This window comes from Fringilla coelebs (genome assembly GCF_963513975.1).
Source record: "Fringilla coelebs genome assembly, chromosome: 5".
NCBI lineage: Eukaryota > Metazoa > Chordata > Aves > Passeriformes > Fringillidae > Fringilla > Fringilla coelebs.
The window spans coordinates 37,110,234-37,127,683 of NC_140033.1; the positions used below are offsets into that span (position 1 = coordinate 37,110,234).

The window sequence follows — 17,450 nt, forward strand, 5'->3', positions numbered from 1 at the left end:
GGAATTTTAGCAAAGTGTTGGAGGGATGTGCTCCAGAAAGAGAGAAAACTGTGTTTATTCTGTCCAAAGTATAACACAAAAACACAATCCCAGTAAGATCAGGATATTAACAGTCAATATGAAGAAACATCTTAGAATCTTCAGAAATAAACACCCACATTTTATGTAAATATAATCTAAATATAGTTTTTCTGATGTCATAAGTACTTCCCAAAAATTACATGGAAAGAAGGTATCTGATGTCCTTATTTAGGACCACAATTTCATAGCACCAAATAAAGATCTAGAATGTAATCAAAAAGATTCAATTCCCTAATACGCAGAAAAACTAGAGGACCAAGTCTATTTCAGAAAAATAATACAGTATTTGCTAATAATACAGTATTTGCTAATAATACAGTATTTGCTAATAATACAGTATTTGCTAAACAGGATGGCAGCACTGCTATAAACCAAAGAGCATCTAACAATTTAGTAAGAGGAATTACAACAATATTCTTGACTCATTTTATTCAGATCACATTTGCTTGTCTTGTGATTTCAGTTTTACCCATGTAACAATTTCCTGTAACAACTCAAAAGACTCTCCTTTGAATACCATTCTCAAAGATAGCATACACTGAAGACCTACAGAAACAGCATACTACAATTACAACTTTCACATAGAGGTCCCTGTTTTACTTGAGCAATGTAACAATTAGCATTATTTTTGATGTACACAACATTGTATCCATGAAAAATATACTACTTTTTCCTTACACACCTCCTCTTAAATTGTTTTTAATGCAGGACCATTTCAAGAAGACTGATAGTATTGCTGTGCAAAAGAGCACAAGATGCACAGCTCACCTGCCTCTCATACATTTTTCTGCAAATGCAACACAGTGATGCTCCTTGCAGAGACCAGCAATTCCTTTCTCTGTTCTCCCTATCAAAAAACACTTTAAATTTCCATAAAACAGAAGGTAGTTCTTTCAACAAACATGTGACCAGTGGCAGCACAAACCCTGTGGTCCCTCCAAGTCAGTGGACTAGATGAAACAGCAGCTGAAACACCTTAGAGGTTTTCTGAAAGAGACTAACTTCCACAGTTCATTTAAACATTTTTTCCCAAATGAAGACAAGACTGGCTATGAACAAATGATGCCTAACAACTTTAAGAAGCACCTATCCCACCTCCAACAAGGGCATTAGCCAACACCTTGGAAAAACGCTATGACGTGGTAAGAATGCTCCCAGAAACACTCGTAGCTTTCAATTACATTCAGAAAAAACACACTGGATCAGAAGCGCAGGTGTCTGACAATGTCATAACAAATTTTTATTTCAGAAACTAGTTCTCATTTTCCCCAAAACCATACAGGTAAATGGATGATATCGCTCACGTTTCTCAGTCGCAATATTCAGCTCAGAGATCAGTTTAAAGATTTTTCTACACTATACAACTGGGTAGCAGAGAAAGTTTCACCAGCAGTCTCCTGTTACTGAATTCCTCACTGGGCTCTTGTTTTTGCCTCTGAACAACTACTTGTCATCGCAAACTTTCATCCATGCTTTCACTGTTCATCCTCTTTCCAAGATCATTTCTGACCATGCTAAAGGCATTCATCTCGCTACAGCACCCTGTGGGATTCCAGCATCTGCCTCTCTCTCCTCATTGCAAAGGGCAGTTATCACCCTCTTCTTTCTGGCTCTTAAACAATCCCTGCAAGCACTGTATGATTTCAAATTATGGCCCAGTTTACTCAAAGACTTTGAATAACATTCTTCAAAGATTTTTTTGAAATTAAAATAGACTGTATCAAGTAGCTGTCAGCTTCAGAGCCTCCCTCTAGTGTGCTTCTCTCTCTCTCATCCAATTTTTCCTATTCTCCTTGCAGCAGTCTTTTTCATGCCCCATCCTTTAATCTTTCCTCCATTTTTTATACAACTCAGTATCAGAATGTACACAGTTGGAAGAGTTCTTCTGCAAACTGAGGAGATACTAGTGTCTGTCATGACAATTATCTGCCAGCTCTAGACAACTGTTCTTGAGTAAGGAGACTACAAGGCACTGCCAAGAAAACTATGCTGGCAGACATTTAGGCTAATCTGTGCAACCCACTAGCATGGAAGAGATGTAGTTGCATCACATTTTGTTTACTGTCATTTACTTAAACAATCATAAGTTTCTCTGCAAACACAGCTCTACTGGCTAAAAAAAAACCCAAACAGAAACAAAAACACTGCATAAAAGTGCTGAGAAAATGCATTCCCTTAAGAGCAAACAACTTCCACTATCTCTGCCCAATGCCCAGTTCAAGGTCCTGGTCTAGTCTTCAGAGTTTTAAATAGACTACTTAACACAATCAATAACATTCTAATAGATCACTGCAGTATTTATTTTGCAGTATCTCCCCAGCACTAAATATTTAAATATAGAACTTGTATCACTCCACTTTCCATAAGACACAGCTGTCCTTCCCAGTTCATTCATAGGTGCATTTACTTTCATAAACAGCAGCTACACCTTGGCATGTGAGCAACATAACCACTGGCATCACTCTCTGAAGTAGTGCCAGGGAGAGATCAGTTCACCAGTTGTCAATGCAGGATTATAACAAACCTGGATAAACCTGGTGTATTAGTTCAAGATGAGTGTCTAGGTAACTGTTTTGGACTAAGATACTGCTTGGAATATAGGCCTTCTGACTGCATGAAGAGGCTTAAAAGCACAGATAAAGGGTAGTCTACTTCCCTGTATAAAGCCAGCATGCAAAAAACCTTACTAGTAAAATATTTTGTTTCCCTCTTACTTGAACAGCTACAGCCACTGTTTGAATGCAGTAGACTCCATTATCATCAAATACAGAGGCACCCACAGGCTTTACTTACAATGTTTTGCTGCTCATTGTAAAAATATGCAGAAGAAAAGCAACAGCTATCTTTTTAGGGCTTGAAAGAGAATGTGTAGGAAGTTCATGCTACAAAAAGAAAGAAAAAGTACAGAAAAGCAAGCTACAGCACAAGCTTCCTATAGGTTTAAATTTAAGGTACCTTAAAAGCCTGCCTGCCATCACAAGAAAGCACATTCTTTATCAAAATCAAAAGGTTGGAGACTTAATCCAGCACTAGCTTACCCACTGTTTTGAGTGTATCTTCCAGAATTACTAAAAATTAGCAAAACTCCCCTAAAATTTAAAGCTTATCAAAACTGTGACAATTTGCTATTTTCATTAGGCTTAAAGGACATGATCTTGTTTAACTGTCATGTTTTCAAAAATGGAGTTTGATACAAGCAGATTGTTCACATGTTCATCTTTAAGTAAGTCATTAGTGAGCTTTCAGTTTTCAAGGGTTTTTGTTTCTTCACTGAGTGATTTTGCATAAATGAAGATAGAAATACAAACTCCAAGTGTTCAGTGCTTCCTAATCTTTCCTTTCTCCATGCAGAAACTAACCCAAACTTGCACAGAGGCACCAGCCATGTTACAGCCAGGACACAGGCTTTGGTGAGAAGCCTTTTCTTGTTCAGATCAGCTTTACATGTCCCAAGTAAGCACACCACTATTAGATTACCCGGACATCCGCTCGCCCTCAGGAAGACAGGTCACAGTGAGGTGAACTACAAGTCAGCTGAGGCAGCAAGACATTCCTGAGACACAGTTCCTCCAGCAAAACAACGGCATTTTTGCACAAGCCTCACGGCTGGCAGGCTGACAACACATCTCAGCTGTTCAGCAGCTCTGAGCACACCACACCACAAACAGTACCCATTACCCTCCCCCTTTCAGGAAACACCTCTTCCCCTTCCCTAGACAAATTGCTCACAAAGGAGGACAGCTAGTTGCATTAAAAAAATCATCAGGATTAAGTCTGGTAAACTATTTGCAATGTGTGCAGAAACGAAAGGTGCCAGACAAATTACATCATACCAGCCAAGTTCAACTCTCACTAAAGACTTGGAAACTCAAGAGCAATACATTCACTAGAAGTTACTTTTAACTGATGTTCTTGCCTAGAATTCCAGGACAACTTGTAAGATTTCTCCTTACATCATCATCAACAGGAAAAAAAATTAAAATATTGTAGAGATCAATTAGAAATCACTCTTTGACTGCACATGTCCAAAACAATTGTCTGGGGTATTTTGCTCAAAACTTTTAACAGAGGTTTGTAACTTAAAAGAGCTCAGATGCTCTGCATAGTGATCTTAAAGGTCTTTTCCAACCTAAACAATTCTGTGAGAACTGAGTGACTGTTTAAAAAGTGCACAGTACACTGTATAGAGTTTCACACTTCAAATGTCTTGGGACTACTACCCAAAAAAATGCATCACTCATTCCAAAACTGTTAGCAGAAGCTATGATAGCAATCATGGGGTAGGGAAATCGTTATGACAGAGAAGATTATACAGTTCAATAGTAACTAGGAGAAAATTTAGCTCTTCTTCAAAAGAAGCAATTGAATAATGCATCAAGTTAAAAATGTCATTTTAAGAGGGAATAAAGCAGAAGACCGAGTGTTTCCTTTATGCTTGTGAGATGAAATTCATGCATCCATTACCACTAGCATGAAAACTGGTCATGAAACAAGGGAATACTGTATCTATTACTGTCCTGAGGGGAGACCTATCACTCCCTGCTACAAACCAAAAGCAGGCTGTAGCTGGGGGGGGAGTGGTCTCTTCTCCCAGGTCAACAAGCAACAGGATGAGAGGAAATGGCCTCAAGTTATGCCAGGGCATGTTTAGATAAGATATTAGGAAAACTTTCTTCACTGAAAAGGTTGTCAGGCATTGAAACAAGTAGCCTAGGGAAGTGCTGCAATCACCATTCCTGGAAGCACTCAAAAGATGTATTGATGAGGCACTTGGGGACACGGTTAAGCAGTGAACACAGCAGTGCCGGGTAAACAGCTGGACTCAGTCTTAGAGAGGCCTTTTTCAATCTAAACAATTCCATGTTTCTCAGCAGATAAACATGTTAAACAGATTATATCATTCATCTTAAGGAAAAAATATGCCCTCTTAGGTAAGCTGAAGGTCCAAAAAAGAAAATCAATATCAATCAAATGAGCAGAATAGTGCAGTGCTAGAACATGAACATACCACATCTGTGTATTGAAAGACTTTATCAGCCACTGAACTCTCCAGAGACAATTCTTTTATTAGTGCAACAAAGTCATTCTGTTAACAAAAGATTTCTAACTGTTAATGCAGAACAGAAATTGACAAAATTTATTTAAAATTGCAAATCTAGAATAGATAATTAAAACTGTCTGCCCAAATACAGGAGTATGATATAATAAAGAACACAATACTAATATAAAACTATTAAGTTCTGCATAAAGAGACTAAGGAGCTAATGGTCAGTGGAAGCAAAGAATCCAGGTGCCTCAATACAGTAACAAGGTGGTGACACTGGACCCTTGCAGTAACTCAAATCCCTTCATTTAGACACAACTTACTGTGCTAGCACCAACTCATCCACTATGTACAAAAGACATGCACAGTTAACAGCAGAAATGCTAACTGGCATGGCAATATACAGGAATGATTAGCAGAAGCTGAAGTAAGGTGTCCTGACAAAGCAGAAAAGGGTAAGAAATTTGGACAAGAAGCGGCGTTTCACGAAACGCACTCAGAACAACTTCTAGCTATGCACATGAGCTTAAATATCCGAGATGGGAAGCACTCATATCATCATGTGAGAGATACATTCCTTTCATAAAGGGAACAGCCAGTTTCTCTTCTGAATGATCTTCAAGTCAGAGAAAGTAAACCTTGCTGGAAAAGTTTATTGTAGTTCTTCCTTAGCTATGCATAACCCTATACCCCCTTCCTTCATCAATGTCTGAATGACAGTAAAGTTAAAAAATGTTGAAAGGATTTCTTTGTACAGTGTTAGACCTTCAGTATGAGCAGGGTCAAGAGACAGAGGCTGTCACAGGCAAGTACCTTTTATAACAACTCATGAAAAGGGTTAGGCAAGTTTGAAGTTACTGTGACACTGTACTGATACATCTCGATTATAGTAATGTGGCAAAATCCATATTCTGACTGCAGAGAACAAATAAACATGACAAAAACAGAATGCTGAACCAAGTAACACAACACAATTGAAACTGCTCTTTCCCCTTCAAGTAGTATTTTTTTGCACTCCCTAGTAACTCCTGAGGTAAAGGCATCAACTTCATTTGCCAATGCAACTATTTCATTACTGCTGCAGGCGTTGGCACAATACACATATACATGTTACAGCATGAAAACACGTTCTCCATATTTCAATTCAGAAGTGCTCTATACTTGTATGAGAATGCCAGTTGATGGGAAAAAAAAATCAAATTCTGCAAAACAAAGCAGAGGGATCATATATATAAGTAATAGTATTACTCAGCTATTAGTAACCTCAGGATTTGTTTTCATTCATGTAGAACCCCACTGTAAGCTTTCCCCTGAATTTCTATCAGGAAATGAGGATTCAGTCAACAAATACTGAACTCCTCTCTCTGTAGTATTTTTACTGCATTTTAGATAGTGCCTGTTTACTCTTTCAGCAGAAAAGAGCTTTCATACCAAGAAGGAGATGGACTACCAAATTACAAATTAAAATCAGGACTAAACTACATCTGCATGCTTGTCTATGCTACTGACCTGAGCTCCGTTACCATGTTCTAAGAATAGGGTAATTAGCACACAATGTTGCCTTTGTTCTGAATGCCAAGATTCTGCAGCAGAAAACCTAACAATTTCTATTAAGAACAATCTTTCGTTATTAGAGAAATAACAAGTTTAAATCCAAACCTGGAAAAATTAACACGGATCCTTATTTTTTTTAAGCAAACTCCTTACTATAGCTTTTTATGGTTTTACTTTCCATCATGGATAATGGGAAGAACAGCAGCCATCTCAGAGGGTTGAAATCAAAGTCTTTATACATAAATAAATATTTGAAATTTCCTAAGACAGTATTTCCCAATACAGTTCATGTTGGTGCAGGTATTCAGCTTGTTACAGAATAGCAAAGTAATAAAAAAAAAAAGTGTTTTAACAAAGTTCTTCAGGTAGCAGGTGCACTGTAAGAGCTTAATAAAAACCAAACTTGTGCATGCCACAACATCAAACAATGGCAAAGAGCATTAACTGGCTGCCTAGATCACCACATAATCAAACACAACCATATTGGCAATTACATTGCTATCTGAAAAACTCACACACTGCAGCATTTAAGTTTTTTTCCAATTTGACTTCAAAAACATCTAAGCATCCTTCTGTGAAAAGAAAGTTACAAAATACTGAAAAAAAATGTACATGCTTCAGAACTGTGCTTTTTGCTAGAACATCTGATGAACGTAATTTTAAATTCATTCACTAACCAAGAAGCCACTGAAATTCCTAAAATGTATTTAGCAACTTCTTTGCTAGCTTCTGTTCAGTATTTTTTCCATGGAAGCCAGGCCACTACTAGACTACCAACTTTAAAGACACAGTTTTCAATTAACAAGTTAGTGTGCACTAAGAAAAGAACACAACCCCAACTTAAACACATTTTGGACACTATTGGGATGCGATGTTACAACTGGCAGTAAAGACTCAACAGAAGAATGCCCATGGTTATGGTTTCAGCCAGTCACTTTCAAATGAATACAGGTAAAAAGCAATTGGAAATATGTAGTAGGGCTACAGAGAACTTGAACCATGGAACTTGAGCACTGTTTACAAAGATTTCTTCAGAAATACTATCTTGTGAATTTCGCTCAATCTTGCCTTTGGCACCAATATAGAAGTATGTGATCCCTCCAAAACACTGAAGATGGTGGTAAAAGACTCAAGAGGCTGTCATGAAGATCTCGCCAGTTCAAACATAGCAAGCACGTTTCTGATAAAGCCACCTTGCACATATAAGAAACAGCATAAAGCACTATACCAGCTCACACTTCAACATTCAAAGATGAGTTCTTTCCAAAACTGTAGTATCACGATTTAACAACTGCTTAAAAGGGTGACCCAAGTGAGGCAAAATCAATAGTACTTAAATCTAAAGTAACAAATAAAAAAATGCAATTCCAACTACTTTTGAATTCAAAAGGTCAAAAATCTGCTATGTAAAGACATATATAATGGCACACAGTCCACTGAAGACTTCTCAACATGCACAAGTGGCAAGATCTGAAATGAATGCATGATGACTAAAACACACAATTACAAAACATCACCATCCTGCACTTCAGTAATGTATCCCTCATGAAAATACTGTATCCACTGCTCAACACAGAAGAGAGGAACTAGCTCAGTTAAAGGCCTAGCAACATGAATACCTGAGCAACAGAAGCAGTTCACATTTTGTATTAATAGCATTTGAGTGAAGAGCAACAGGAAATAACACAAAAATACATACATAAACAAGATTCAAGCTTGGTTTCAATATGAACAATTTCTTTTCATGTACCCTCCCTGGGTTCCTCAACTTGACTTTTCAATGTCTATCAGGTTTTTAATGAGGGCCTGAACTAAACCAAAGCTTTCCCTCAAGGGCAAGTCATCCCACAAGAAATCTGAAAGAACTGCTTCTCCACCCTTTGAAACACTGCATATTGAACAATACCTAAATAAAGTAGTGGATTGAACCAATCCTAGTGCAGATGGTCAGAAAAGATAACAAGCATTTATGTTTCTATCCTGGGTCTTAGAAGTCTGGAGGTTTGTCCATTCCAGATTTCAGGCACCCACTTTGTAAAACCTCATAACAAGAATCTCCAACACTTGGCTAATTCTAGTATCTCTCATGTTTTGGGTGAAGGTTTCTTCATTGCTTGTTTGTTATTTAGCAGTGGTAGTGATAGTTTTTAAAGGAATAAATTTTAAATCATCAACTGAATGCTTCAAAGCTACAGGTACGTCCAAAACCTAGTTTTTGTATCTAAAATTGGCTTTCACCTTTTGAACATAAACATCTACCAAGAAGCAACTGGTAGTACTTTCTTCTATAGTCCTCAATGGCAAGGTGAAACAGTTGATGTGCAAACTGTCTATTCATTATGGCATGTTAAGATTTTAACTGAGACATCACCGTTGCCAGTCATGTCTGCGCAGATGTACTTTTAAGCACACAGCCCCCAAATGCATTTTCCAGTACTAAAAATTTAAACAGCTTTCTATCTAGGAAAGACCTGAAGTTTAATCTTTGACAAGTAGTTACGATGCAGACAATGTCTTCATTTAAGCGGATGATGCAAATTCATTTAAAAGATTAATCTTTCAGGAAGGTCATATCTTAAATTATTTATATTTTTAAGTAATTCTAGAGTATCAAAGGTAAATTAGCAAACTTTTTAATTGACTGCAACTGAAGCTTTAATCTGCAATATGTGAAGTCTTCCTGAAAACTTAAGGTCAAAAGTTATGACTAAATACACAAGTACATCAATAATTAGGATTTTTACTTTTGCATTAACTTTGCTGATTCAGAAAATAATATAATCATTTAGTGTATGAAGCCCTCAAAGCCCTCACACGTTGCTTCTAAATAGCTTAATTTTTCAGAAGGTCATCAAATGAATCCCCAAGCTACTTCTGTGATGCCTTCCAGGCATGTCTGGTTTTCTAGACAAATGCATTATGACACCAGACCTACTCTCCAGATTAACAATGTTGGGTGATGAGGAAATGCACTAACCTCTGAGCTGAGTGAGGATCAGCTAGATTGAATTAGCTTTAATTATAATCACTTTTGAACACCAAGTAATTTACAAATGAAAACTGACCTATAAGCATTAAACCCATCATCACAACCCCTCCTTGGATTAAACACGTACTATGAAGTTCCACTCTATTATTTACTAGCCACCTCCCTAAGGAGAAGCTTGAAGGAATGCAGTTGCCCAGAGCAGTTGAGAAGACTCCTCAGCTGTACTAAAATAAAACCATTAAAAAATCTCATTTCTGTTTGCAAAGTTCTGTCTTCTGTGTAAATGGCTATCTGTACCTCACAAATACCAAAGTATTCCCAGCTCATGGAAAATCACAGAGCTTAAGTTGCACTGAATGTATATATGGATGCAGAAAAACAAACAGGCATTGAAAGAACACCTGCATCTCAATTTTCTGTAACCTGTCCAATTCCTACAGTTTCCTTTAGAATCAGATCCTTAGTTAGAGATATGCCATGTTTGCAGCTGTTTCATAAGAACCTGAATATTAACTGCATTACAGCTACATTAGCAAAAGGTGAAGACACCAAAGACATGTTCATTATACCTGTTGTTCTACTGGAATAAACTGTCTTTCGCAAGAGAATTGAACCAAAACTCAAAACAGAAGATTCTTGTCTTATTCCCCCCCTAAAATTTTTCACTATTGAAATTAATATCCTCAAGCTATTTTACTCCCTGAAGGAATACAATTTCTGCCATGATAAGTCGAGCTCTTCATGTTATCATTGCTTTAACTTTTAGGAGCCTAGTGAATAAACAGGTTTTTATCAAATGTACAAGGTAAGGCAAAGTTTCCTCACAGATGTGGAGTTCTGTATTAGAGGACAGGCCTCAGCCTGGAAGATCCAGGTCTCACTCAGGGCCTTGAAAAGTCTATTAACAGAGGTTCCTAATACCATACCCACACCACCTTGGTTTCAGTTTCGCTTGTGCACACATGCTCAAAGCTAAGAAAAAAACCACATCATCCCTTTCCAGGGTGTTTAGTAAGCAGGTCACCATAACAAGCCCCCACCTGCTCCCAGGAATAGTTTCTGAGTGAGGCAGGGGGTAGATGATGCACCAGGATGGTGGGAGCAGTACTGTGTATATGTAAACAGGCAGCGCTGCAGCAGATCCGGCACTTCTTGCAACACTGGGCTGGCAGCACAGCTGCAGCACGGTAATTTGTGCTTCCAACACTCACTTCCTAGGCTGTGAAAGTCGGAGAAAGACCAGGAGCTCTGAAAGACACCAATCTACCACCTGTGCACAGGACCAACGTTCCATCCTCCGAAACCAAGAGCACACGATTTTCAAGACTTGTCACAAAGCACAGAAAAAGTGGAGGGTGGTAATATTGCTAACATGTATCATGCTCACAGGACTAAGTGGGCCGCACACACATAAGCTCAGGTGTCAGTGGCTTGTTCTAAGCACTTTTATCAATGTTTCAGGTACTCAAAGCCTGAGAGGCCTCAACTTTTATCTGTACAGAAGCATCCAAATCACTTACATTTCCATGTATGTGTATTTTAAATGTTTTCTTCCTCGAAGGATTAATATAACTTCTGGATTTACAAGAGACTGGAAACCACTCAGCTTGCTTCAAAGTACAGTACTTCTCTCATTTAAAGAGTACCATCGTAAAATGGGCTCAGCAGGAAGGCTGCTAAAAAGCTACTAACATGTTTGTCAAAAACTACCTTCAGCAGTTCACAGCCTTAGGCCTTAACTCTTCCCTCAAGTTTCACTTCATGACTGTAATTAAAATTATCAGGCACTATCTCCTGCCTGATTAATGTAGCATCTACCAGCAGATGTTAAAATCCCAAGAGGCGCTGAGCAGAAGGGAATATTTGTCATACCTTGCAGACACCGTGCCTACTTCTCTTACCCTCCACAAATGAGTTAGAACAGGAAATGTTCTCACTAGAGCGAGATACACTGTGAGTGTATCTCAACAGGACTTCAAAACATATACCTAACTGCAGAGAGTTTGGAGATAAAATGTGGAAGGTGCTGCTGTATTATTACTACACCAGCTGCTTGAAAAAAGGTGGTTTTTTCTGCAAGCAGATGAGGTCGGTTTTTTAGTCAGTATTGAAAGTCTCACAAGTACTAGCAGTGTAAGGCCCCTAAACATTCAATATGGAACAGAATATGTTTTATACATCTATATGATAGGCTGAACACAAGATAATAGTTCCACTTTTAATTACTAAATCCTCCAGGTAGTTTCTCGGCCTTCCTTGGGGACACTGTCTAGGGTGATACCAGCTAACAGGCACCCGGAGAAGCGACATGTTGAACTCCCGGACACCACTCTACCCTGAGGCAGGACGCGGGAGCTGCTCGTCCGCTGGCTGAATCTCTGGGTCCCCCTGCCAGCAGCACGGCACAACACACCCGCGCCGCGGCTCCGCACGGAGCGGGAACAAGGCGCGGGAGGCGGCACAAGGCCACGGCGCGCTGCCATCCGCCGCTCCCCGCTCCGCCATGTGCGCACACACCGCGCGGGGCCCCGCGCCGGACCGGCACCGAGCCCCTCCCGCGCCCGGCCGGACGCTCACCCGCTCCTCCCCGCGCCGCTTTCCGGCCCCGCCGCCCTCCCGGTCCCCGGCCGCGCCGGGCGCGGCCCCGCTCGGGCGCCCACGTGTTGCGGGGCCGACCCGCCTCCCCCCAGCGCCGGCCGCGCCACGGGCCCCGGCCTAGCGCGGCCCGGGAGCTCCGCGGGGCGCAGCGGAGGGACGCGCGGGAGGCGGCGAGCAGCGCTGCTCGCTGCGGGCCCGGGGGGCGAGCAGCGGCGCAGCCGCCCCGCGGGCCGATACCCGGTGTGGCAGGGGCACCGCCGGCCCCCCGCGTCCCGCCATCCCAGGGGCTCCGCTAGGCCGGGCCGGCATCCACGGCCTCCCCGCGAGAGAGCGGGGGCCCAGCGCTCCCCGCCCGCCCCCCGTGCCCCCCACACCCCCGGCCCGGGGCGGCGGCGGCGGCCGCGCTCCGGCGGTACCTGCGCGGCCGGCGGGCGGCGGTGACTCAGGAGCAGCGAGGCGGAGGCGCCGCGCGGCCGGCGGTGAAAGGACCCGCGCTCCCGCCGCTCGCGCTCATATAGAATTAACGTCACCACGTAACCCCCCTCCCCCGCCGCCCGCGTCTCATGGCAACGCGTGCGCGCGCCCTCGCGCCGCCCGCCCGCCCCGGGAGCGCGCGCCGGCCGTTGGCCGAGGGCGGTTGGGCCCCAGCGGCGGCGCGCGCGGAGCCGGCCGCGCTGGCACCCCCGGGCACGCGCCCCTGTCACCCCCCGGGCACGCGCCCGCTCACGCACCGCCCGCCCGCGGGCCCGCCGAACGTGTCCCACAGCGCGGGGCGCCCCGCCGGCCAGCCCGGCTGGAGCGGGGCGAGGGCGGACCCGCCCGCCGGTCAGGCTGTGATGCTACCCCGACTGCCTCGGTGCTGCCTTTAGCCTGAACTCGGGGGGTTCTGAAGGCACCTGAGCATAAATAGAAGTTACTCGGGCAGGTAAACTCTATCCACACAGGCCGCGGTACCACAAAACCACAGTCGGTACTAGCTTACCTTGAAAAACCAAGCTGAGCGCCGTGGTGGTTCATCAGTTTCGACCATTTCTGCCTTGGCTGGGGTGAGCGGCCAAAGGCAGCAACAGCTCCAGCCCTCCCATTTTGCCTTGCCCTACTCGCCTGCCAGAGACTTGGTTTCCTGCAAATGCCTGTCATGCCTGACTCCAAACAAAGCCGTTCCTAAAACGGATTCTTTTCTAGAGTTTCACTCCCATGCTCATGGTCTTGAGTAATAGCATGGAGCACACTTGGAGAAGACATCTACACTAAACGTACCAAAATATAAATGTCTTTGAGACTTCTAGCTCCCCTTGGCTGGAAGGAGCCAATGATTCCAAATACAATTAGGTGGGATGGCCAGACACATGGTGTGGTGGCATAAGAGCTGTTTGCTGAGGATATTCTGCCAAATACTTAATGTGTGTTCTTTGGAATTTACCAAATTCTTCCATCTACTTGTCTAAGCAATCGGCAGCCTGAATATATCTATTTAAATAATGAAAATGACAACAGAAAGCAAAAGAAGGAAAAGTGGTGGAACTGCCAAATATCTGCAACACATTCTATATTAAGAACAAGGAAACTGTAAAGGATTCTATTCCGTATGGTGCCACACCAGCTTTGTTCCAGTGTTTGGCAGTAAAATCTCAGCCCCCAAAAGCAGATGTCTTTGTGGCAAATAAATCCCATCTGCAAGACAGAAGTTTATGGAGAGAACTTAAGGATGCCCTCCTATTCCCCAGCACACTGAATTTTTGAAGGTGGGCTTCTTTATATCATTCAATTTTAAATAGTTTGAAACCACAAAACTGTAAGGAGGAAAAAGAAAGATCCAGGACAAGGATTGCACAGCACAGTCCAAGTGACCGGAATTAGGGAGAAACAGAGATGGAGATGCCACATGATTCTAAAATTAAAATACCAGTACTCCCACTTGCAACCCTTTTAAAATTGTCCTTATTGTTATTTTAAAATAAGGTCTTATTTATCCAAGGTGTTTGGTGCTTGGGACTATGAAGAGGGCAGAGACATACAGAAGGCATGTGGTAAAAATGAGCAGTCGATTGCTATTACTGCAACAACAATTATGTGCCATTGCAGGCGTTCCCTTTATTCAATCAGCTAAAGTGGCAATCGGCTGTAAATAAGTGAGTCACAAGCCAGTGGCTCGCCTTGCTTGTCTTTCTGAGATCTACCACCTCGTGACATGCCGAACCCTGAGGTGACACCCAGTGACCCCTGTGAAGGGGCACAGGAGAAATGAGACAGGCAGAAGCCAGCAGTGTGGGGTAGAAAGCACAAGGTAAACAGCCGCAGTTAAAGACTAGGCACAAGTCTAAGCATGTCTAAGCTGGAAATGTACCTCTAGGATGGAGGGAAATGCTTTTCAACCAGAATTCAGAAATGTCTTTTGGGGGTTGGAACTAGTCAAGTAAGTCAGCCCCTTCTCATAAGACAAAATAAAACCAAAGTCCTTAACTGAGGGCTTTTTAGCAGTTTTTGAAGAACAGGTATGGAAACATTTTTCAGTAAGAATCAGTTTCTGTGAACAGCTGGAAAGGGAAGAGTGGCAGGATATAAGGACACAGCTCTTGCTTCTGCATGGCACCTGCCATCACAGACGTGTGGAAAGAGGAAAAGACAAACTTCTTACCGAAATTGTATGCACATTCAAGCTTTATAGTTTCAGTTGTTTTGTGCTGTCAAATGATTCAACTTATCCTAACATTTGTACAGTCATGAAAATTACATAAAGAAACTTTAGTCAAACTTGAGTTTTAATGGCTGATATATTTTTCTTTGCTTTTTGTGAGTTTCCCATGTGCATGCTCTGTAACTTGTAGTTTCAGTCTGTCTGGATAGTTGAAGTACTGCCTTGGAATTGCACAGAACATCAAACTAATGCCATTTTTTGAATAATGGAAATAAAATCACTGGAGGATACCTTAGACATTGACATAGATATATTTTCCTTATAAATGTGTTTTTGGTTTTGTTTGTTTGTTTGTTTTTAATATTACATCTTGAACCTTTCTTAAAAGACCCAGAACATGTGTGTAAGAAACATTCAGGTGTGGTCACTGAGTGCACAGAGACACGCCATCTTCTCCCAGCTGGGACAAAGAACCTTGATCAAGACACTTAGTGGAACTGCCCTATGTCATAGAAGCTGGGATGTGTCTTCTGGGGACAGTGACTTGAGGTCAAATTGCTGCTCCAAATCAGCAGGAGAGTTTGAACCAGGTCCCTCACATGCTAGTTGAGTGTCTTACACATGGAGCTACACAATAGCAGGGAATCTGACCTCTGCCTCAGTGCCTAGCACTCATCAGGAATGTCCCCTTCTGCATCCGGCCCCCCAGAGCTTGCATCACTGACTCAGTCCTTGCTTGTGGAGGGGGGCTCCAGCAGAAGCTGTCTCCAGAAGCCTGGAGGGCACTCAGGGACAGAGCACAGCTCTGGGTTTGTACGTGGAGGGCCCTAAAGAAGGTCAAGCACTGGTTCTATTGCAGGAGGCTAAACCAGTATTTCTGTAACAGCCTGTTGCAACAGATGGGTTTGGCACTGGGATCCAGGCTCAGTCTTGCTAAGCACAGCATTCAGCGTGCTTGTGCTGCATTCAGGCTACGGCCAAGCTAAAGCAGCACTGCCTTAGCTTAGAAAAATGTGTGGTCATGAAGCTTAGTACGCTTACTTGGGATCAAGAACTTCACTGTGGCAGGTGACTTATTGAGCATTAAAGCTGCTTTCATTCTCTTTTCTACTGCTTGAAAAATGCAGAAGGTCCTTAGTACAAACCTGGATGTGATTACCTGAACACCTAGACACCCCTTCAGACTTGTAGGCACAGACTTGGCACCTAACAAAGGCTCAGTTTTACAGGATTCATGTCCTGCTCAGCACTGCAAACATGCAATGTATGAAAAACTACAACTACACATTCTCTTCTGATCAGATTTCAGAACAGCTCGCCCTGAGTGCTTTCCAAAGGACCAATTGCCCAAGGTTACCCTCTCCTGAAATCTGTTGGCAGATGTGAGCACTGAGTTACAGCAATGGATGATATGAGTGCTCCTTGTGTACTTGTGTCTCTGATAGCTGGCTGAACTACAATCACCATGGAAGTTATCATCAGTCACTGGAAATGAGAACACTCAAAAACTCCACGTGTCACAAAGAGATGCCTTTTCCTCGGTACAGTTTCAAACAGCACTGCAACCCTGTGTGGAACTACTAGGTTTATCAATACACAGTGAAAACAGAGAATCCAGAGTATTCCTTTAAAAAGATGAGATTGCTTTCTTGTGGCTAAAAGCAATTTTTTCAACTCTCACTGGATGATTATTCCCAATTACATGGCTAGACAATGAATGACACACCACAGAGCTGGTTAGTTTTTCCATGTATTGTTTACTTTTTGAGGAGCTACTTGTTTTATAAAGGAAAACACATCATCCCAGAAAGCAAGTCATAGTTTAGAAACAGTGCCACAGGCAGCATAGAAAGTTCTGCTGAGCTAACACATGGCAAATCATGCAAATCTCTCTGCAGAGCTGAGTGAACAGCTCTCACAGGTTTCTGGTTTGTACTTACTTCTGCTTTTGTGAGATGAGTGCAAATTTTCCCTCAGGGAACACAGGGGTAGCATCAAACTAAAGAAACACAGTGTGTGTAACCTTTGACATACTGTAATAAAAGACAATGAAAAATTACATGGTTTGAAAAAAAGTGAAATGCTTTACATAAGACTATACACTTTTTGATATAATAAACCTTTAACATCTTTCATTTTTCAATATTTTTTACTGTCCAGGGACTAAATTATGACTTTTCCTTACATTAGAGGGATCGCTCATAGATGCAGAAGGTATAAATGAAAACTAACAGAAAGAAAACAAAAAAAACCAACCCAGACCTAGAGGAGAGATAGAGAAAATAGGGCTATGGTGCCTAGTGATAAACTGGAGCAAAAAACTAAATTGTTTGGGTGTATTGAAAACAATGAAGAAATGTATGTGCAATTACTTTAGAGGTAGTACAGAAGTTAAAATCTCAAGTACAGCACACTTGATGTTTTTAGGGTTATTTCTGGGGGCTAGCACTTATTGCAGGTTTGGATTTTTTAAAATATTGTACTTATTGGGAAATAATTTTATTGGGAAAAAATCAACAGTGCTAACTGAAATGTCACTGTAGAAT

The 17,450-nt window shown here is 41.9% G+C and overlaps 1 protein-coding gene across 1 annotated transcript in view; it reads right to left on the reverse strand.

Annotated features, from left to right (window-relative positions):
• NAP1L1 (nucleosome assembly protein 1 like 1) overlaps nt 1–12,806 on the reverse strand; it is a 28,488-nt gene extending 15,682 nt beyond the window's left edge. The window contains exon 1 of the mRNA XM_084206193.1: nt 12,683–12,806. The gene's annotated coding sequence lies outside the window, so the exon portion shown is untranslated. The remainder of the gene's footprint in view (nt 1–12,682) is intronic.
• Between the last annotated feature and the right edge of the window lie 4,644 nt (nt 12,807–17,450).